Here is a 24,484-nt window from a genome sequence, read left to right on the forward strand (position 1 = left end):
AATCAGGATTAATTTTATGCTTGTGATCTTGCACACTTTGAACATATGTTACCATACCCGTTTTTTCTTTAAATACTTTGTTATCATCAAAACCTAATAGATATGACCAATCTTGTTCCAACAATATTTCCAAATTGTTATGCATCATTTCAGAAAAATCCTTGCATAAAGATTCATTAGTAGCACCAAAGATGATATCATCGACATAAATCTGAACCAGTACAATACCATGCTCAATTTTCTTGATAAAATTAGTTTTATCAACTTGTCCTATTTGAATTTTTTTTCAAGTAATAACTTTCTTAAACAACCGTACCATGCTCTATGAGCTTGTTTCAAACTGTAAAAATCTTGCTTAAGTTTGAAAACATGATCAGGGAAAGTTGAGTTGATAAAACCCAGAGGTTGATCAATAAACACTTCCTCCTGAATGTAATCATTCAAGAACACACTCTTTACATCCATTTGAAAGAGTTTGAAATTCATGATGCAGGAAAGGGCTAATAACATCCTTATGGCCTTTAACCGAGCTACATGAGTATAGGTTTCATCGAAATCTATGCCTTCATATAGATTTTATCCCTTTGCAACAAGTTTAGCTTTTTTTCTTAAAACATTTCCTTAATCGTCCAACTTGTTGTGAAAGACCTAACGGATACCAATCACTTTATTAGATGGAGCTTTGGGAACAAGTTCCCAAATTTTGTTTAGTTCAAATTTATTTAGCTTGTCTTGCATGGAAAGATACCACTGTTCATCAATGATAGCCTCGTCAATTACTTTTGGCTCAATTTTTGAAACAAACGCCCCAAAATTACATACCTTGTTAAGGGAGTGTCGAGTAATAACCCCTTTGGAAATCTCCAATGAAATTTTGAATATGTTGATCCTTAGTTGTCCCTCATTCCCTTGGGAGATCTTGATGATCTATAGGAGTTTCCTAGTCTAGATTTTGAATTTTCTCTTGATCTAGAACTTTATCTACTTCTTGATATTTATCTATTTGTTCTAGGTTCATCTTTTCCAAGATACCTGCATAATCAATAACCTCTACTTATACATGTTTAGGGCTAATTTCATCAAAATTGACATGAACAAATTGTTTTGTAGTCAGGGTTATTTTGTTAAAGACTCTAAAAGCTTTAATCGAAGTTGAATATACTATGAATATGCCTTCATCAAATTTTGCATTAATTTTTCTGAGGTTATCCTTATCATTGTTAAGGATAAAGCATTTGCGCCCAAAGATATATAAATGAAAAATATTCGACTTTCTTCCTTTATATAGTTCATAGGGTGTCTGCTTTAGAAATTTTATTATCAAAATACAATTCAAAACATATTAAGAAGTGCTTACTGCATTAACCCCAAAGTATTTTGGAAGATCTGTCTCATTGAGCATCATCCTTGTAAGCTCTTCTAGAGATCTATTTTTCCTCCCTACTACCCCATTTTATGGGGGGGAGGGGGGGGGGATGGAAAAGTATGTTGAATATTATTTTTGTTACAAAACCTTTCGAATTCTCCATTGTGACTGCTTCGGATTGATAAAGTGCTTACTCCTTTTTTGTTCTGGATAACCTTGGCTAGTTTCGAAAAGATAGCAAACACGTCTTTGTTCTGAGATAAGAATAATTTCCAAGTATAGTGTCACAAAAACTATTGATATGTGCAAGTATACATAGTAAAATAGTAGTAAGTGATGCAAAAGTAAGAGTATTGATCCCACATAGATTGTAATAACTTAAATTGATTCTCACATTAAAATCATGTAAATAACCATGAGCAAAAGGTAACAATAATAATGGGTTGACATAGATTCAAGTTGAAATACAATCAATAATAAATAATGGTAAAGAAGCTAAATCAATAGTGAGATGCATATTGGGCAATGATCCATTTAATGGAGTTCATAGTTTTGTATGCGTCTGATGAGATTTGTCGTAACATATGAGGCAGAAAGTGACCTAGTGGTGCATGTCTACAACACCAAAGTGTATTCATTAAGTCAAGGCAACAACTCTCGAGGTCTCATAATAACATTAAATCATGTCTATATGCATCTTACAATTTCTACTATGGTTGTAGTCCTTTATCTCCAAAGTGACTAATCTAGTGAATATGTATATCCTAATAGTTTCAATCATATTTACTTTTGAAGTCCACTAGTTAATAAATCTCTCAACCCTTAACCAAAATTTACCTATTTCTAAGGTGATCAAGCGAAGACGCATATGTATAACATTATTACACATAGTAAAATGCATCACTTTAAAGCACACCATGTTAACACAAAATATTAACTTTCATTAAATTCAAATTGATCAACATAAAGAGGTTTAACTTATAGTGAGCAAAATATATACAACTACACGGGTTCTTACACTCAACATTTCTAAACACAAGTGACAATAAAATATAAACCTAAGTATGACACTTTACTCCTTGCAATCTTTCAATCAATAGAAGGCGATTTCTATCACGCCAATATGCTCATCACTTCCTCAATGGAGAGAGAATGGAAGGAAATTTTCACTACTGGTTCAAACTTCTTCTTCTTCAATAAGATATTTTTTAGAGTAATTTCTCAAGTCTCTCAACTTCTTAACCTCTCTCCATTTTTTCCAACGGTTCCTTTTATACCCTCTAACTTTTTGGGTTTTGTCTTGTCATTGGATAATGACTCATATGGATATTCCTTGTTTTTTCCAATAAACATATCATATTCCTTCTCCTTTCCTTCGAATCAACTTCAGGTAGTACAGTTCTAGCATGCAAAGGACAACACATCTAATGAAAATTAAAAGAGAACATCTAATGTGATCTTCACAAAATTAATTAAAACAACCAAATTTACTTTAATTAATCTAATAAAACTTTCTAATAACAAAATAAAGTCAAGTGTTAAAGGCTTGAGTTTCTCACAAATAACGAGTTATCATATACCAAAAGTAGGAATCCATAACTACAATGGTGTAGATGTTACCACCAAGACTTACAGTTCTATATGGGGCAAAGAGATCTACGTGGAGCAGTTATAAGAGCCAATATGTGGAATCAATATTTTTTTTTGCGTTAAAAGAGGCTCTTACTTTCTTACCATTTTGGAATGCATCACATAATCTATTCTTTTCAAAATGCAAGTCTGGAAGACCGACTGCGAGATCCCTACGGACCAACTTGTTTAGGTGGTCCATATGGATGTGAGCTATCCTCTTATGCCATATCCAAGATTTATCCTCATTACTCAGGAGAGATACATCACTTGAATGATTTTTATTTAAATTTATTGTGCAAATATTTCCATTTCTTGAGCTAGTAAATAGAATTTCATTTGATTTAGATTTTATGACTCGACATCGAGTAGAATCAAATGTTACATTGTTACCTTTGTCACATAATTGACTTATACTAAGTAAATTATGCTTTAACCCTTGAATCAAAAACAAATTCCCCAATCATTAGATTGTGGGACTTATTGACGGTACCAAAACCTAAAATATTTCCCTTATTATTATCACCATAAAAGACAAAGTCTTCCTTCTTAGGTGTGACAGAGGAGAGTAAACTTTCATTTTTGATCATATGCTTTGAATAGCTGATATCAAGGTACAATCTAGCATTTAAGATTGTAAATCATTTATGAAATAAAAACTCAGGTCTTAGTTTTAGATACCCATATCATTTTGGGCCTTTTACTATTAGTTCCATAAATACTTTCACCGTTGGATTTTATATAAAAAACACAAGGATGTGATGAGGCATATATATTTTTCATTTTGTGCTCATAAAGCTTTTTATAAAAGAATGAAGGAGGATGTCTTTATTTTCTCTCATGAATTTTTTAATGAAACAAAGCATAACAATATGACCATCTTTATTAAAGTAATTATATTTTAAGGTTTTGCATTAAGATGTAGATTTATCATTACAAATATTACTAAAGTTCTTACTATCTTTCTTAGGTTCACATCCAAGAAGGGCCTTATTGTAGGAGGATTTTTGCTTTCCCAACAAAAGATTCAAGTTGTCTATTCCTTTAGTAAACTTTCCAAGTGGTATTTTGAAAATCACAAATTTCATTTTTCAAAATATCACATTTATTTCACTTAATAAGGTCATCTAGTTCTTTGTTATAAGAGGAAGAGTTTTGTACTAGATCATTTTGTCTCTCCCTTAGATATTTTGTTTCTTCCAAAAAAATAATATTTTTAAATTCAAGGGAAGAAATAATATCCTTGGAGATAGAGACAATTTGTTCTAATTTACTCGTTTCTTTTGTTAGTTTTTTAAAATATGGAATAAATCTTGATAGGAAAAGTAAGAGGTTACACCATCATCTTGATGATCTTCCATGAGACATATGTTGGCTTCTTCATCATCTGAGACTCCATGTTATTATCATCCCATGGTATTTAAGCCTTCTTGCCCATGTTATGAGGTTTCTTACATTTATTCTGATTTTGATTTGCCTTTTTTCCTGAAGGACAATTTGGTCTTATAAGCCTTTTCTTTCAACATTGATAGCATGTAAGAGTGAATGAAGTATTTTCTTTACTTTTATTTTTCTCCTCTTTTAGTTGTTTCTCATGCCTTAAAAAATTTCTAAAGTTTTGCACCATGAGTGACATGTCACTATTAGAGTCGGATTCTTCGGCTTTAATAGCTAGACTTTTGTTTTTCTTCTCTCATTTATCATACATAGAAAACCTTTTTAGATACATCTCATTTTCCTATAATTTACAGAGAGAGAGAGAGAGAGAGAGAGAGAGACGTATGTGTGTGTGTCCATGGTTACTAAGTCCCTAGATTCACATATCACAATGGATTTAGGTTTCAAACTATAGTTTAGGCCTCTAAGAATTTTCACAATCAATTCCTCGTTTGAAAATTTGTTCCCTGAATTCTCATATGACTTACAATATAGGTAAATTGTGTTTTTATTTTATTGGTGTTCTCTTCAAGTTTCATTCTAAAAAGTTCGTACTCACAAGTCAATGTTCTCAACATTTCCCTCTTTACCTCAGTAGTTCCTTCATGGGTAACTCGCAAAAACTCATTAAGACCAAGAGAGCCGATGACGATAATTTTTGCCTTCAAACTGCATTGCATATTTTCTTTATCATCTTTGGTCCAATCCTTTTCATATTTTTTCACTACAACACCACCAACTTTGTGTGTAGGAAAAAATGAACCTTCTTTCACATCCTTCCAAATAACGCGATCCATCCTATCAATGAAGAACTCCATCTTCTCTTTCCACAGCCTACATCCTTCTCCATTAAAGGGTGAAGGTTTGTTTAGTGAATAGCTTGAAGTTATTTCCTATCTTCTATGATGGTTAGTCTTTAACAGGAGTTAGACTCTGATGATACTGATTGAACAAATGACTTCAAACATAAGAGGGAAGGTGAATTATGGAATTCTAAATTCGTGACTAATTAAAAAATATTCTTACGTAAAACAACAATTTAAGTTAGTATTGGAAAGGATAGGAGAAAAGCAGTGTAAAGAAATAAACGATACAGTAAATGGTAGAAATTCAAGAGATAGGGTTAGAGAGATAGAACCGAGATTTATATAGGTTCAGAAAAATGTTGGCCTACTGCTATCCCCAAGATATCTTCTTGAAAGTTTTAATAATAATCTTGAGCTTTTATAAGTTACGTCTACGAACCTTCATTACAAGCAAATCAAATTTTTTTACACATTCTTATCCCCCCAACCAAACAAGAGCTTTTTCACTAGATGAACTCAATATACAAGTAAAGATTTTACCGACTAATCTCAATAAAAAAAATAGAAATTTTACCGGGCTAAGTTCTATAACTAAACAAATATTTTCACTAGTTTATCTCTAGAACCAAATAAGAACCTTCAAGAGAATCACACTTTTGGAAACAAACAATGACACGACACTAATACAACTCTTTCCTTACAAGTAGTTTTCACTTACAAGGCACTAAGTCAACTTTGGTGAAAGAAAAATATTAAGGAGAAATGTGGAGAGTGATAAAATATTAAGAAATAGGAAAATTTTGAATTCTTGTGTGTTTTAAAATGAGGAAAGGCCTTCTTTTTATATGAGAAAATGAGGCTAAAAAAGGAAATAATCCATGAGCCAAATTAATGAAATAATTAATTAGGTCAACCGATTATTGATCCTGAATAATGTATTATTCAAGCCACAAATGAAAGGTTTTTATATTTAGTCGTTATCAATCATCAAGAGACTGTCCCAGTCGATTTAAGACTCAACAAGTTAAAAATAATCTATTACATGATTAGGGATAAACCTTTATCTAGTTGTAAAAAGCCCCCAAATAGATCAGATAATCCCCTAATTAGTTAGCTAGGCCTTAAAAACATTTTCATGTGGTTTTTACAAAATAAGAGAGGCCTTAAAAAGGTTTTAGGTGTGTGTATGTGTGTATGTGTATGTGCATGTGTATGTGTATGTGTGTATGCGCACGTATGTGTGTGGGTGTGTGTGTGTTGTCTTAATATCTTATGAATTACTCTCCTACTTTCAAAAGACTCTGGTCACTCAGACATATACAACCAGTAGAGATTTTACACTTCCCCTCTTTCACAACTCAGAAGCTTTCAAGTTCCTTTCCAGATAGAACAATCATATAAGCCTTTTTATGGAGTCTTGAATCTTCTATTTAATGAGCCTTGAGATATCTTCAAGTTAATTACCGTCATCATAAATTTGGAAAGATATCACCACTTACTTCAACAAGAAATGATGTTGTCTTAAATAAAACACCAAGACAATCAATAACATCATAATCATTCACTTCATACATGCAATCACATAGATCCATATTTTAAAGAGTAGAAGGTATGGCTAGGGGAAGGCCCCTCGGTAAAGATTTGCCCCTTCTTTCTTGAAACTTCTTCACAAAATTATCATATAACATCATTATTTAAAAAAGTATAAGATTATTATTATCTCAAGAAAATAAAATAAAATGTAAGAAGAGATAACACAAGCAAGCAAGCAACCAAATATAGAAAATGTTTCATCATGTGGGATGACCATAAATGCTAGAGTTTCTATAAAAAGTTGTTTCAACAATTTTTTATGGACACTTAAACAGAATATTGATTGTTCCATAATTATTAAAGAGAAAAAGCCATGGATAAACATCTACCCCTCTGTCTCTAAATACTTTATCCTTTTGAGTTTTTTTTCTTCTTTTTAATAAGACTCTCTTCAAATTTCAAAGTATGTAAACGAATTTTATATATATATATATATATATATATATATATATATATATATATATATATATATATATATATATATATATATATATATATATATATATATATATATATATATATATATATATATAGAGAGAGAGAGAGAGAGAGAGAGAGAGAGAGAGATATTGTATTTTTTTTAATATGCATTAAATACTCTTATAAAATATTAAATAATTCTCTCCTTTAAAAGATAAACTTATAAATTTATATAAATAGTCAACAAATTAAGTAACTCAATCAATTTTCTTATGTACAATATACAACATTTACTATAATAATTATAAGATCGGGAAAATAATTTATATATTGTTTGGTTCGATTTTTAGAAGAAAGTGAATTCATGATTTAGCTCAACTTTTATTAAAAAATCACAAAATTTATATCAACAAATCTATTTAATTACAATAAAAAGAAGAGATTAATTGAAATACACTGTCAGTGTAAAATGGTTTTACACCATCAGTTAATTATAGACGTTGGATATTAGAAATAAGAAGTAATACTAAAAAAAAGAAATAAGAAGTAATACTAAAAAAAACACTACTAAAACATATTTAAAAAATAATAATGTTGAGAGTGGGATTTGAACCCACGCCCTTTCGGACCAGAACCTTAATCTGGCGCCTTAGACCAACTCGGCCATCTCAACTTTTTGCCATTAATAAATAAACAATATATTTTATAATAGCACTATTAATATAATGAAAATAAATGTACTAATACACTTTAATATAGACTACAACACTTTAAAATTAGGAAGATGACTCGGTTTTGCCTCCACTATTGGTTGAATATGTAGAGTTTTCTTCATCTTCACCATCATCTACACGCTCTAACTCCACCAATTCTTTCTTTTATGGAGAAATCACTCAGCATATAACAACGCCTACAAATAGAATATGAGTCTTTACCTTTCTAAGTAAAACGATACATATTTTAAGTTTCATCCACTATTACAAAAAGTATTTTTCACAATGGTTGGAATAGAGATTTGACCACGGGTGATGGTCTTTAATAACGAAGTGTGTGATAGAAAGTGAGCTACCTACCTCCACAGTCTATTGTTCGTGGTAATAAATTAGTGAACGCGCTACTTTAGAATTTTTTAAACTAGATAATGTCATTGATTAGATACCCAACAATGCCATTTTAGAATTTTTTAAACTAGATAATGCGATACATATCACCATGTTTTAAAAAACTCATCATTATAACATGTATTTTTGTGAATCATAACAGATCAGAAAACATCAACAATACATTTGTGAATCAAAACCTAATTGGCAACTATTATGAACCAAAAATATGCATTACATCAAAACCAAAATGACATGAAAACGACATATATTTTACACATTATTACATCAAACAAGTAATATGTAACACCCTTCTAAAATACCCCAATAATTAATTAATTCAACAAAATATAAATCAGAGTAGATATGCAATTTAAGGGTGTCACACTTGACACTTCACACCATTCACCATAATAACTTGTCATGCTCATTTATTAATCAAAATAAAACATTGCACAATTCGTAGCGGATAGAGATCTAATCAATCATGCAAACCATGTAACACATTACATGTAAAGTTGTTCAACAACCAAAATCCAAACAAAGTAAAACATCCCGTCCCGATGTTACATCTACCAGAGCATGACCCACTAAGGAACTACACTAGACTCCAAGCACTAGCTTCTACTCAATCACTGCTCGTTACCTGAAACATAGTTGTAAGGGTGAGTTCCTCAATCGATATAATAAGCATTATAAAATATCATGTAATGCTAAGTAAATTAACACATTTCATCACCCTAATCATATCACACATTCAGCAACGGCAACATCAACTCATAATCATACTCAACACAACACAACACAAAACACACGTATAATATTGGAATACATCCATTCATATTATACGTCACACATACATTATGCAATGAGACTCCATGCATGCGGTACCGACTATTCGTGAACACATAGTTCAACCTCACCGATCAAATCCAGATACGGCTACCAAGCTCACTAGTCCCACTCATTTGAGACCTAGTGACTCACTCACTAATTCCTCACCATGGGAATTAGCTACCACCCCAAGGGCTATGCTATGCACGCTAAATCACCTAGCATGCAAACATTAACAACAATCCACAATAACTCACTCACTAATTCCTCACCATGGGAATTAGCTACCACCATAAAGGCCATACTATGCACGCTAAATCACCTAGCATGCAAACATCAACAACAATCCACAATTGCATACATATGCTCACACTCTAAGCCATAAACAACTCACTAATTCCTCACCATGGGAATTAGCTACCACCATAAAGGCCATGTTATGCACGCTAAATCACCTAGCATGCAAACATCAACAACAATCCACAATTGCATACATAATAGATATATTCACAGCATTATGCATACCATCATACCTCATCAGCATATTTATCACAGAATCATATCATGTCATGCCAAATAATAAATCACAGTATTAGCACACTCTACTAATACCTATACTGCTCAAAACAACGGGAAATGATCCCTACTATATCATACACCAATATAGGCCAATCGTCAAATATGTACACAATATTTGAATATCAATTTTCCACTTTCAAACAGTGTTAACCAGGGCGTTAACCGGTTAACGCAAAACAGAACGCGCTTCCTGGCAAATTTTAACAGTGTTAACCGGTTAACGCCCTGGGTTAACCGGTTAACGCAAGACAGACAGCAATTTCTCATAATTCATAACAGTGTTAACCGGTTAACACCCTAGGTTAACCGGTTAACGCAAGACAGAAAGCTGTTCCTGCGCTAACACGAACAGAATGCAGAATCCCCCGCATTTTTCACCGTCGGAGGACTTCCGGACTTCCGATTTCGATTCCGTAAAAAGCTACACGTCCAGAAAACTACGACTCACCCAACTATAGATTCAATCACAGTTTTTAACGTAATTTGGTCATCACAATTTGCAACATTCATCATCCAAATTAGGATCAATTCAATGGCTTATTACTACCCATTACATGTTAACCCATAATACCCATTAAACGACGATAAACCCCTCTTACCTGAGTTAATCCGGCAAATCCCTTTTTCCACTTTTGAGTCGCTTCCTTCTTTTGACGTGAAAAGCCCTTTTTACCAAATGGGACTCTTTATATATATTCCAACTTTATTATTCCAATAATAATAATCCAATAATATTCCAATTATTTAATTAAATTAATAAATATACTATTAACTTAAATTAAATAATTATCATATTTTATCGGGGTGTTACAACTCTCCCCCACTAAAAGAGTTTTCGTCCTCGAAAACATACCTCAAGAGAATAACTCTGGATAAGACTCCTTCATCTGACTCTCAAGTTCCCAAGTCACATTGCCACCTGCTGGTCCTCCCCAAGCTACCTTTACCAAAGCAATCTCTTTACCCCGCAACTGCTTCAACTCTCGATCCTCGATCCTCATAGGTGATGTTTCAACAGTCAGGTTATCTCTCACCTGTACATCATCTACTTGGACCACATGCGACGGATCAGGAATGTACCTCCTCAACTGAGACACATGAAAAACCTCATGCAAATTCGCAAGTGACGACGGTAAAGCGATACGATAGGCTACCTCCCCTATCCTCTCCAAAATCTGATAAGGACCAATAAATCGAGGTGTCAACTTCTTCGACTTCAAAGCTCGACCAACCCCAGTTATCGGAGTAACACGAAGAAACACATGATCTCCCTCTTGAAACTCAAGTGACTTCCTCCTCTTGTCGTGATAACTCTTCTGACGACTCTGAGCAATCCTCATCTTCTCCTGAATCATCTTAATCTTTTCCGTAGTTTGTTGAACAATCTCCGGTCCAACCATAGCACTCTCGCCGGACTCATACCAACATAAAGGTGTCCGACATCTCCTACCATACAAAGCTTCAAACGGTGCCATACCAATGCTCGAATGAAAACTATTGTTGTAGGTAAACTCAATCAAAGGTAAATAACAATCCCAAGCACCTCCCTTTTCCAAAACACAAGCCCTCAAAAGATCCTCCAGTGACTGAATCGTCCTCTCAGTCTGACCATCAATCTGCGGATGATATGCAGAACTCAATCTCAGCTTAGTTCCCAAAGCCCTCTGCAAACCTTCCCAGAACTTCGATGTAAATCTAGGATCTCTGTCCGAAACAATACTCGACGGAATGCCATGCAAACTTACAATTTTCTCAATATACAACTCAGCTAATCTCTCTAACGGATAATCCATTCTGATCGGAATGAAATGAGCCGATTTTGTCAATCTGTCAACAATCACCCAAATAGCTTCAAAATTCTTAATTGTCCTCGGTAAACCAGAAAAAAAATCCATACTGATACTATCCCACTTCCACTCTGGAATAGCCAACGGTTGCATTAGCCCAGACGGCTTCTGATGCTCAATCTTTGACTTCTGACAAGTCAAACAAGAATAAACAAAACTCACAATTTCTCTTTTCATTCCCGGCCACCAAAATAACTTTTTTAAATCATGATACATCTTCGTAGCCCCAGGATGAATACTCAGGCCACTACGATGTCCTTCCTCAAGAATACTCTTCTTAAGTTCGGTAACATCCGGAATACACACCCGATTACCAAATTTCAAAACACCATTCTCATCAACTCTGAATTCACCACCTTGACCTTGATTCACTAGAGTCAACTTATCAACCAAAAGCACATCGGATTTCTGACCCTCTCTAATCTCATCCAGAATACCACTCGTTAACTTCAACATTCCCAATTTAACACTATTGTGAGTACTCTCACACACCAAACTCAAGTCTCTAAACTGCTCAATTAAATCCAATTCCTTAACCATTAACATAGACATATGCAATGATTTCCGACTCAATGCATCAGCCACTACGTTTGCTTTACCCGGATGGTAATTCAAACCAAAGTCATAATCCTTCAGAAACTCTAACCATCTCCTCTGTCTCATATTCATCTCTTTCTGATCAAACAAATACTTTAAACTTTTATGGTCACTGAAAACCTCAAATCTTGACCCGTACAAGTAATGCCTCCATAACTTCAGAACAAATACCACAGCTGCCAACTCTAAATCGTGTGTCGGATAGTTCCTCTCATGAACCTTCAGTTGTCTCGAAGCATAAGCTACAACCTGCTTATTCTGCATCAAAACACCACCCAAACCCAACAATGAAGCATCACAGTAAACCTCAAATGGTTCCGACGAACTTGGTAATATCAGAATATGAGCAGTAGTTAACCTTCTCTTTAACTCTTGGAAACCTTCTTCACATTTTGAATCCCAAACAAACGCTTGCCCCTTTCTAGTCAACATCGTCAACGGTAATGCCAACTTAGAAAATCCCTCAATGAATTTCCTATAATAACCTGTAAGTCCAAGAAAACTCCTTATCTCAAAAACTGACTTCGGAGCTTCCCACTTAGATACCGCTTCTATCTTAGAAGGATCAACAGCAACACCACCTCTTGAAACCACATGACCAAGAAAACTAACCTCTTCTAACCAAAATTCACACTTGGACAATTTAGCAAATAACTTCTTTTCTCGTAGAACTCCTAAAACCACTCTCAAATGTTCAGCATGTTCTTCTTCAGATTTCGAATACACCAAAATATCGTCAATAAACACCACAACAAACTTGTCTAGGTACGGATGGAAAATCCTATTCATATACTCCATAAATACCCCAGGCGCATTAGTCACATCAAAAGGCATTACAGAATACTCATAATGTCCATACCTTGTTCTGAAAGCAGTCTTCTGAATATCCTCAGTTTTCACACGTATCTGATGATACCCCGATCTCAAATCTATTTTGCTGAACACACTCGCACCAACCAACTGATCCATTAAATCATCAATCCTCGGCAAAGGATACCGATTCTTGATCGTCACTTTATTCAGTTGCCTGTAGTCCACACACAACTCATAGTACCTTCTTTCTTCTTAACCAATAACACTGGTGCGCCCTGTAACACCCTTCTAAAATACCTCAATAATTAATTAAAATAACAAAATATAAATCAGAGTAGATATGCAATTTCAGGGTGTCACACTTGACACTTCACACCAATCACCAAATAACTTGTCATGCTCATTTATTAATCAAAATAAAACATTGCACAATTCGCAGCGGATAGAAATCTAACAACATTCGAACCATGTAACACATTACATGTAAAATTGTTCAACAACCAACAATGAAAACAACTAAAACATCCTGTCCCGATGTTACATATACCAGAGCATGACTCACTAAGGAACTACACTAGACTCCAAGCACTAGCTTCTACTCAATCACTGCTCGTTACCTGAAACATAGTTGTAAGGGTGAGTTCCTCAATCGATATAATAAGCATTATAAAATATCATGTAATGTTAAGTAAATTAACACATTCATCACCCTAATCATATCACACATTCAGCAACGGCAACATCAACTCATACTCATACTCAACACAACATAAAACACACGTATAATATTGGAATACATCCATTCATATTATACGCCATACATACATTATGTAATGAGACTCCATGCATGCGGTACCGACTATTCGTGAACACATAGTTCAACCTCACCGATCAAACCCAGATACGGCTACCAAGCTCACTAGTCCCACTCATTTGAGACCTAGTGACTCACTCACTAATTCCTCACCACGGGAATTAGCTACCACCATAAAGGCCATGCTATGCACGCTAAATCACCTAGCATGCAAACATCAACAACAATCCACAATGGACATATGCTCACACTCTAAGCAATAAACAACTCATTAATTCCTCACCATGGGAATTAGCTACCACCATAAAGTCCACTTTATGCACGCTAAATCACCTAGCATGCAAACATCAACAACAATCCACAATTGCATACATAATAGATATATTCACAGCATTATGCATCATCATACATCATCAGCATATTTATCACAGAATCATATCATGTCATGCCAGATAATAAATCACAGTATTAGCACACTCTACTAATACCTATACTGCTCAAAACAACGGGAAATGATCCCTACTATAACATACATCAGCTAAATTACATCACTCAGCTGAAACGACCAAAACTGCACAACCACAGCTCAGAAAAATCAAACATCTGCCCATACGCGTATGGCCTGTCTCATACGCGTATGATACGCGTACCACTTCTCTCATACGCGTACCAATAGAGACAAAACTATGTTTAGAACATCATCTTCTTCATTCATACGCCTATGGCCTCACCCCATACGCGTACCAGGCCATCTCATACGCGTATGGCCTAGTGTCATACGCGTATGACCAGAAACCAAATTCCAGATCTGCTATGGGTTTTCTCTGCTACGAGATTCCTCAGATCCAACCTCCCACAGTCCAATTTTTACACAGCATTCGTTCATATTATCTAACACAGATCATACCCATTCAATTTCACAATTTCTAACCTTATTACATCTAATTCCTACGAATTTTCTTCAATTATAAACCCATATCTCATCCATCCATAAGTTCACATTTTGCAACATTCATCATCCTAATTAGAGTCGATTCAATGGCTTATTACTACCCATTACATGTTAACCCATAATACCCATTAAACGACGATAAACCCCCCTTACCTGAGTTAATCCGGCAATTGATTCTTCAACCTTCAAAAATCGTGAATTCTCCTCTTGAGCCCTAGCCTCTTCTTCTCCCTTTCTCCACTTTCCAGTCGCTTCTCTGTTTTCACGTGAAAAACCCTTTTCTAAATGGGACTCTTTACCGATTCCAACAATGTTCCAATTCCAACTTTATAATTTCAATAATAATAATCCAATAATATTTTAATTATTTAATTAAATTAATAAATATACTAATAATAATATATATGAAGGGTTTATCTTTTATTTTGAAAAATAATACCCTCTCATTCATATTATCATCATAATATACTATTAAACTTAAATTAAATAATTATCATATTTTATCGGGGTGTTACAACTCTCCCCCACTAAAAGAGTTTTCGTCCTCGAAAACATACCTCAAGCGAATAACTCTGGATAAGACTCTTTCATCTGACTCTCAAGTTCCCAAGTCACATTACCACCTGCTGGTCCTCCCCAAGCTACCTTTACCAAAGCAATCTCTTTACCCCGCAACTGCTTCAACTCTCGATCCTCGATCCTCATAGGTGATGTTTCAACAGTCAGGTTATCTCTCACCTGTACATCATCTACTTGGACCACATGCGACGGATCAGGAATGTACCTCCTCAACTGAGACACATGAAAAACCTCATGCAAATTCGCAAGTGATGGCGGTAAAGCGATACGATAGGCTACCTCCCCTATCCTCTCCAAAATCTGATAAGGACCAATAAATCGAGGTGTCAACTTCTTCGACTTCAAAGCTCGACCAACCCCAGTTATCGGAGTAACACGAAGAAACACATGATCTCCCTCTTGAAACTCAAGTGACTTCCTCCTCTTGTCGTGATAACTCTTCTGACGACTCTGAGCAATCCTCATCTTCTCCTGAATCATCTTAATCTTTTCCGTAGTTTGTTGAACAATCTCCGGTCCGACCACAGCACTCTCACCGGACTCATACCAACATAAAGGTGTCCGACATCTCCTACCATACAAAGCTTCAAACGGTGCCATACCAATGCTCGAATGAAAACTATTGTTGTAGGTAAACTCAATCAAAGGTAAATAACAATCCCAAGCACCTCCCTTTTCCAAAACACAAGCCCTCAAAAGATCCTCCAGTGACTGAATCGTCCTCTCAGTCTGACCATCAGTCTGCGGATGATATGCAGAACTCAATCTCAGCTTAGTTCCCAAAGCCCTCTGCAAACCTTCCCAGAACTTCGATGTAAATCTAGGATCTCTGTCCGAAACAATACTCGACGGAATACCATGCAACCTTACAATTTTCTCAATATACAACTCAGTTAATCTCTCTAACGGATAATCCATTCTGATCGGAATGAAATGAGCCGATTTTGTCAATCTGTCAACAATCACCCAAATAGCTTCAAAATTCTTAATTGTCCTCGGTAAACCAGAAACAAAATCCATACTGATACTATCCCACTTCCACTCTGGGATAGCCAACGGTTGCATTAGCCCAGACGGCTTCTGATACTCAATCTTCGACTTTTGACAAGTCAAACAAGAATAAACAAAACTCGCAATTTCTCTCTTCATTCCCGGCCACCAAAATAACTTTTTCAAATCATGATACATCTTCATAGCCCCAGGATGAATACTCAGGCCACTACGATGTCCTTCCTCAAGGATACTCTTCTTAAGTTCGGTAACATCCAGAATACATACCCGATTACCAAATTTTAAAACACCATTCTCATCAACTCTGAATTCACCACCTTGACCTTGATTCACTAGAGTCAACTTATCAACCAAAAGCACATCGGATTTCTGACCCTCTCTAATCTCATCCAGAATACCACTCGTTAACTTCAACATTCCCAATTTAACACTATTGTGAGTACTCTCACACACCAAACTCAAGTCTCTAAACTGCTCAATTAAATCCAATTCCTTAACCATTAACATAGACATATGCAATAATTTCCGACTCAATGCATCAGCCACTACGTTTGCTTTACCCGGATGGTAATTCAAACCAAAGTCATAATCCTTCAGAAACTCTAACCATCTCCTCTGTCTCATATTCAGCTCTTTCTGATCAAACAAATACTTTAAACTTTTATGGTCACTGAAAACCTCAAATCTTGACCCGTACAAGTAATGCCTCCATAACTTCAGAACAAATACCACAGCTGCCAACTCTAAATCGTGTGTCGGATAGTTCCTCTCATGAACCTTCAGTTGTCTCGAAGCATAAGCTACAACCTGCTTATTCTGCATCAAAACACCACCCAAACCCAACAATGAAGCATCACAGTAAACCTCAAATGGTTCCGACGGACTTGGTAATATCAGAATAGGAGCAGTAGTTAACCTTCTCTTTAACTCTTGGAAACCTTCTTCACACTTTGAGTCCCAAACAAACGCTTGCCCCTTTCTAGTCAACATCGTCAACGGTAACGCCAACTTAGAAAATCCCTCAATGAATTTCCTATAATAACCTGCAAGTCCAAGAAAACTCCTTATCTCAGAAACTGACTTCGGAGCTTCCCACTTAGATACCGCTTCTATCTTAGAAGGATCAACAGCAACACCACCTCTTGAAACCACATGACCAAGAAAACTAACCTCTTCTAACCAAAATTCACACTTGGACAGTTTAGCAAATAACTTCTTTTCTCGTAGAACTCCTAAAACCACTCTCAAATGTTCAGCATGCTCTTCTTCAGATTTCGAATACACCAAAATATCGTCAATAAACACCACAACAAACTTGTCTAGGTACGGATGGAAAATCCTATTCATATACTCCATAAATACCCCAGGCGCATTAGTCACACCAAAAGGCATTACAGAATACTCATAATGACCATACCTTGTTCTGAAAGCAGTCTTCTGAATATCCTCAGTTTTCACACGTATCTGATGATACCCCGATCTCAAATCTATTTTGCTGAACACACTCGCACCAACCAACTGATCCATCAAATCATCAATCCTCGGCAAAGGATACCGATTCTTGATCGTCACTTTATTCAGTTGCCTGTAGTCCACACACAACCTCATAGTACCTTCTTTCTTCTTAACCAATAACACTGGTGCGCCCCACGGCGACACACTCGGACGAATAAATTTCTTATCCAACAGATCTTCCAGCTGACTCTTCAATTCAGTTAACTCAGCAGCAGACATACGGTACGGAGCCATCGATATCGGCCTAGTACCAGGTATCAAATCAATCGAGAACTCAACTTCACGCTCTGGCGGTAATTCATTCACTTCTTCTGGAAACACATCAGGAAAATCACACACCACGGCTAGATCGCAAATCACCAGTTTATCTTTAGCCTCCAAAGTCGCTAACAGCATAAACAACTCTGCCCCATCTGCTACTGCCTCATTCACCTGCCTTGCTGATAGAAACAAACTCTTTCCTTCCTCAATCTCAGGAAAGATCACAGTCTTATCAAAACAGTTGATATAAACTCGGTTAAGCACCAACCAGTTCATACCCAGGATAACATCAATCTGCACTAGTGGAAGACACACGAGGTCCATCCCAAAGTCTCTACCAAAAATACTCAAAGGGCAATTTAAACAAACTGAAGTAGTAGTCACTGAACCCTTCGCAGGAGTATCAATCACCATACTCCCATGCATCTCAGATATCTCTAATTTAAGTTTCACAGCACAATCCAAAGATATAAAGGAATGAGTCGCACCTGTGTCAATAATAGCTACAAGAGGAAAGATCCTCAGATATCTCTAATTTAAGTTTCACGGCACACTCAGTCACTCGGAAGATCCTCTCGATCTCCTTCAACCACTTCTGAGCACCATCTGGATCGTATGCTCCCTTGAACATTGGAGGATTGTTCTTCTGGAACTCACTCAGTTGACGAGCAGCTCCCAATCCCACAACATTCGGATTCCCTCCAAGTACTCCAGCTAGCATACCCAGAGCCTCAGCAATCGCAGCATCGTCTGTACCTCTTCCAGCCATCTCTATTCTGAGAACCCAACAAGCTAAAACAATAAGTACTGATAGGGTTACACAACACCTATCACATACAGGGAAACAGAATAATTACGACTCGACTCGACCGACCAGGCTCTGATACCACTAATGTAACACCCTTCTAAAATACCCCAATAATTAATTAAAACAACAAAATATAAATCAGAGTAGATATGCAATTTCAGGGTGTCACACTTGACACTTCACACCAATCACCAAATAACTTGTCATGCTCATTTATTAATCAAAATAAAACATTGCACAATTCGCAGCGGATAGAAATCTAACAACATTCGAACCATGTAACACATTACATGTAAAATTGTTCAACAACCAACAATGAAAACAAGTAAAACATCCCGTCCCGATGTTACATATACCAGAGCATGACTCACTAAGGAACTACACTAGACTCCAAGCACTAGCTTCTACTCAATCACTGCTCGTTACCTGAAACATAGTTGTAAGGGTGAGTTCCTCAATCGATATAATAAGCATTATAAAATATCATGTAATGTTAAGTAAATTAACACATTCATCACCCTAATCATATCACACATTCAGCAACGGCAACATCAACTCATACTCATACTCAACACAACACAAAACACACGTATAATATTGGAATACATCCATTCATATTATACGCCATACATACATTATGTAATGAGACTCCATGCATGCGGTACCGACTATTCGTGAACACATAGTTCAACCTCACCGATCAAACCCAGATACGGCTACCAAGCTCACTAGTCCCACTCATTTGAGACCTAGTGACTCACTCACTAATTCCTCACCACGGGAATTAGCTACCACCATAAAGGCCATGCTATGCACGCTAAATCACCTAGCATGCAAACATCAACAACAATCCACAATGGACATATGCTCACACTCTAAGCAATAAACAACTCACTAATTCCTCACCATGGGAATTAGCTACCACCATAAAGGCCACGTTATGCACGCTAAATCACCTAGCATGCAAACATCAACAACAATCCACAATTGCATACATAATAGATATATTCACAGCATTATGCATCATCATACATCATCAGCATATTTATCACAGAATCATATCATGTCATGCCAGATAATAAATCACAGTATTAGCACACTCTACTAATACCTATACTGCTCAAAACAACGGGAAATGATCCCTACTATAACATACATCAGCTAAATTACATCACTCAGCTGAAACGACCAAAACTGCACAACCACAGCTCAGAAAAATCAAACATCTGCCCATACGCGTATGGCCTGTCTCATACGCGTATGATACGCGTACCAACAGAGACAAAACTATGTTTAGAACATCATCTTCTTCATTCATACGCCTATGGCCTCATCCCATACGCGTACCAGGCCATCTCATACGCGTATGGCCTAGTGTCATACGCGTATGACCAGAAACCAAATTCCAGATCTGCTATGGGTTTTCTCTGCTACGAGATTCCTCAGATCCAACCTCCTACAGTCCAATTTTTACACAGCATTCGTTCATATTATCTAACACAGATCATACCCATTCAATTTCACAATTTCTAACCTTATTACATCTAATTCCTACGAATTTTCTTCAATTATAAACCCATATCTCATCCATCCATAAGTTCACATTTTGCAACATTCATCATCCTAATTAGAGTCGATTCAATGGCTTATTACTATCCATTACATGTTAACCCATAATACCCATTAAACGACGATAAACCCCCCTTACCTGAGTTAATCCGGCAATTGATTCTTCAACCTTCAAAAATCGTGAATTCTCCTCTTGAGCCCTAGCCTCTTCTTCTCCCTTTCTCCACTTTCCAGTCGCTTCTCTGTTTTCACGTGAAAAACCCTTTTCTAAATGGGACTCTTTACCGATTCCAACAATGTTCCAATTCCAACTTTATAATTCCAATAATAATAATCCAATAATATTTTAATTATTTAATTAAATTAATAAATATACTAATAATAATATATATGAAGGGTTTATCTTTTATTTTGAAAAATAATACCCTCTCATTCATATTATCATCATAATATACTATTAAACTTAAATTAAATAATTATCATATTTTATCGGGGTGTTACACGCCCCACGGTGACACACTCAGACGAATAAATTTCTTATCCAACAGATCTTCCAGCTGACTCTTCAATTCAGTTAACTCAACAGCAGACATACGGTACGGAGCCATCGATATCGGCCTAGTACCAGGTACCAAATCAATCGAGAACTCAACTTCACGCTCTGGCGGTAATTCATTCACTTCTTCAGGAAACACATCAGGAAAATCACACACCACGGCTAGATCGCAAATCACCAGTTTATCTTTAGCCTCCAAAGTCGCTAACAGCATAAACAACTCTGCCCCATCTGCTACTGCCTCATCATAGGGAGTGTAATACTTCGACAGCTCTGTGAACTTAGCAGCATACTCAGTAACAGACCGGTTGCCCTGTTTCAATTCTAAGAACTCTATCTCTTTCTTTCCTCTGACATCCTCTGGAAAGTACTTCCTCAGGAATCTCTCTCTGAACACCACCCAAGTGATCTCAGCACTCCCAGCAGCTTCCAACTCAGTGCGGGCAGCAACCCACCAATCATCTGCTTCCTCTGACAGCATATACGTACCGAACCTGACCTTCTGGTTATCGGCACCCTCAGTCACTCGGAAGATCCTCTCGATCTCCTTCAACCACTTCTGAGCACCATCTGGATCGTATGCTCCCTTGAACATTGGAGGATTGTTCTTCTGGAACTCACTCAGTTGACGAGCAGCTCCCATTCCCACAACATTCAGATTCCCTCCAAGTACTCCAGCTAGCATACCCAGAGCCTCAGCAATCGCAGCATCGTCTCTACCTCTTCCAGCCATCTCTATTCTGAGAACCCAACAAGCTAAAACAATAAGTACGGATAGGGTTACACAACACCTATCACATACAGGGAAACAGAATAATTACGACTCGACTCGACCGACTATGCTCTGATACCACTAATGTAACACCCTTCTAAAATACCCCAATAATTAATTAATTCAACAAAATATAAATCAGAGTAGATATGCAATTTAAGGGTGTCACACTTGACACTTCATACCATTCACCATAATAACTTGTCATGCTCATTTATTAATCAAAATAAAACATTGCACAATTCGCAGCGGATAGAGATCTAATCAATCATGCAAACCATGTAACACATTACATGTAAAGTTGTTCAACAACCAAAATCCAAACAAAGTAAAACATCCCGTCCCGATGTTACATCTACCAGAGCATGACCCACTAAGGAACTACACTAGACTCCAAGCACTAGCTTCTACTCAATCACTGCTCGTTACCTGAAACATAGTTGTAAGGGTGAGTTCCTCAATCGATATAATAAGCATTATAAAATATCATGTAATGCTAAGTAAATTAACACATTTCATCACCCTAATCATATCACACATTCAGCAACGGCAACATCAACTCATAATCATACTCAACACAACACAACACAAAACACACGTATAATAGTGGAATACATCCATTCATATTATATGTCACACATACATTATGCAATGAGACTCCATGCATGCGGTACCGACTATTCGTGAACACATAGTTCAACCTCACCGATCAAATCCAGATACGGCTACCAAGCTCACTAGTCCCACTCATTTGAGACCTAGTGACTCACTCACTAATTCCTCACCATGGGAATTAGCTACCACCCCAAGGGCTATGCTATGCACGCTAAATCACCTAGCATGCAAACATCAACAACAATCCACAATAACTCACTCACTAATTCCTCACCATGGGAATTAGCTACCACCATAAAGGCCATACTATGCACGCTAAATCACCTAGCATGCAAACATCAACAACAATCCACAATTGCATACTGTCGCATCCGCGAAAAACAACCGGCGAGCTGAAACAAAAACAACACAGAGCTGCCACTGCGCGTTATTTATCCCAAAATAGGGAAAGGAAACGCTCAGAGAAACCTGGAAAGGAAATGGTCTCGCGACCAAAGAGAACGGGTAAGGGAGTCGGTTACGCAAGGGGAAGGTATTAGCACCCCTCACGTCCGTCGTACTCGACGGGATCCACGCTCTAAGAAAAGAAAAGGTTGCTAAAACATCACACACACACACGCACCGAAGACAACACAGGTGGGGTTAAGAGAAGGGAGCTCGATAGGATATCGCATCCTATGCCTACGTATCTCGTCTGGAACGAGAATCAGAGTTGCCGTAGTTCGGCTCACGCACGCCAAACAAGCAAACAAACACACAGGCAAACTTGGAGCCTGAAGGCCAATCACTGGACTTACATCAGCATCCGAACCAAAACACACGCAAGAAGCTAACAAGCAAACACACGCAAAAAAGAAAAAAAGGTGCCCGGAGAGGTCTCGCACTACCTCCTGCCTACATACCTCGTTTGGAACGAGGATCAGGGCGATGTAGTTCCCCCTCAAGGGAAAGAAAATCTAGCCAGAAACCAAGGGAAGACACACTACCAGGGAGCTGTACTCGAGCCTAGTGTTGTCATGCATCATTGCCCTACGTTGAGGTTTCTACCTACTTGCACAACTGCAAGCTAATCCTATCCAGGAAGAAAGCAAGCATACAAGCATACAAGCGAACAGAGCAAACAAATATTCACAAAGCACACACTATAACCAGTCAAGTGAGGCTCAAACAATGGGTTTGACTGCCGAAGCAAGTCATCTGTACATGGGTAGTATTCGCTCTTAACCTTGCCATTGAGGGGCTAAGGTGAAGCAGATGAAAGGTGAGTGAAGATTAGACTTCACAGCTCTTATCCCTGACCAGGGAGAGCTTTAGACAAAGGAGCGTGGGTCCAGAATGGAGGGACCCTTCTACGCTCAAGACTCTGACTCGATTGTGCAACAGCACAAGATCTTGGGTTTGTGTCCCAATGCATCAACACACAGCCGTGCGAGCAGAGGGACGACTCAACAGAATAGTGGGGGATAGATTGCATATCCCTTGGCTTCCACCAATTGCCTCATAGAGGTCTTTACCTGCTTGGGCACAAATGTAAACAACCACAAACATCGCCTCTTAAGGAGGACTTCAGACAGTTGCCTGGCCAAGTAACAGGCCAGGTCTTCCAGACTACATGAAGAATAGAAGTCCTACCTCAAGTGGTTTAAAAACCAAGCAGCAGCAAGCAAGTTCTTAAAGAACTGTAAGCGACTAAATGTACTTGAAATCAATCAAGTATCATCAGTACTCAGACAAACCAACAATAAACAGCAAATGTCAATCTATACAGACAACACAAGTTAATGCACACAAGTGCAAGCTATAAGCCCAAGCTCAAGCATCACAACCTACAAAACAAAGTCAAGTTAGTTTATAAACATCAACCAAACTCAATTCAAATTGCCTTGAAGCAATCTCCTTAAGCATTGTGCATTTCATCCTGAAAATCCACACCAAATGTGAGAAACTAGACCACTAGGCCAAGCCTAGGGTCCAAAAGTGATAAAAAAATCTAAACAGCAAGCAAAACCAA

At 36.9% G+C, this 24,484-nt stretch overlaps 1 non-coding gene across 1 annotated transcript; it reads right to left on the minus strand.

Annotated features, from left to right (window-relative positions):
* Positions 1–7,843: 7,843 nt before the first annotated feature.
* On the minus strand, positions 7,844–7,924 carry TRNAL-AAG (transfer RNA leucine (anticodon AAG)). The gene has a single exon. It is a non-coding gene; the product is annotated as a tRNA-Leu (tRNA).
* Positions 7,925–24,484: the final 16,560 nt, after the last annotated feature.

Source organism: Lathyrus oleraceus, chromosome 1, assembly GCF_024323335.1.
Source record: "Lathyrus oleraceus cultivar Zhongwan6 chromosome 1, CAAS_Psat_ZW6_1.0, whole genome shotgun sequence".
Taxonomy (NCBI): Eukaryota; Viridiplantae; Streptophyta; class Magnoliopsida; order Fabales; family Fabaceae; genus Lathyrus; species Lathyrus oleraceus.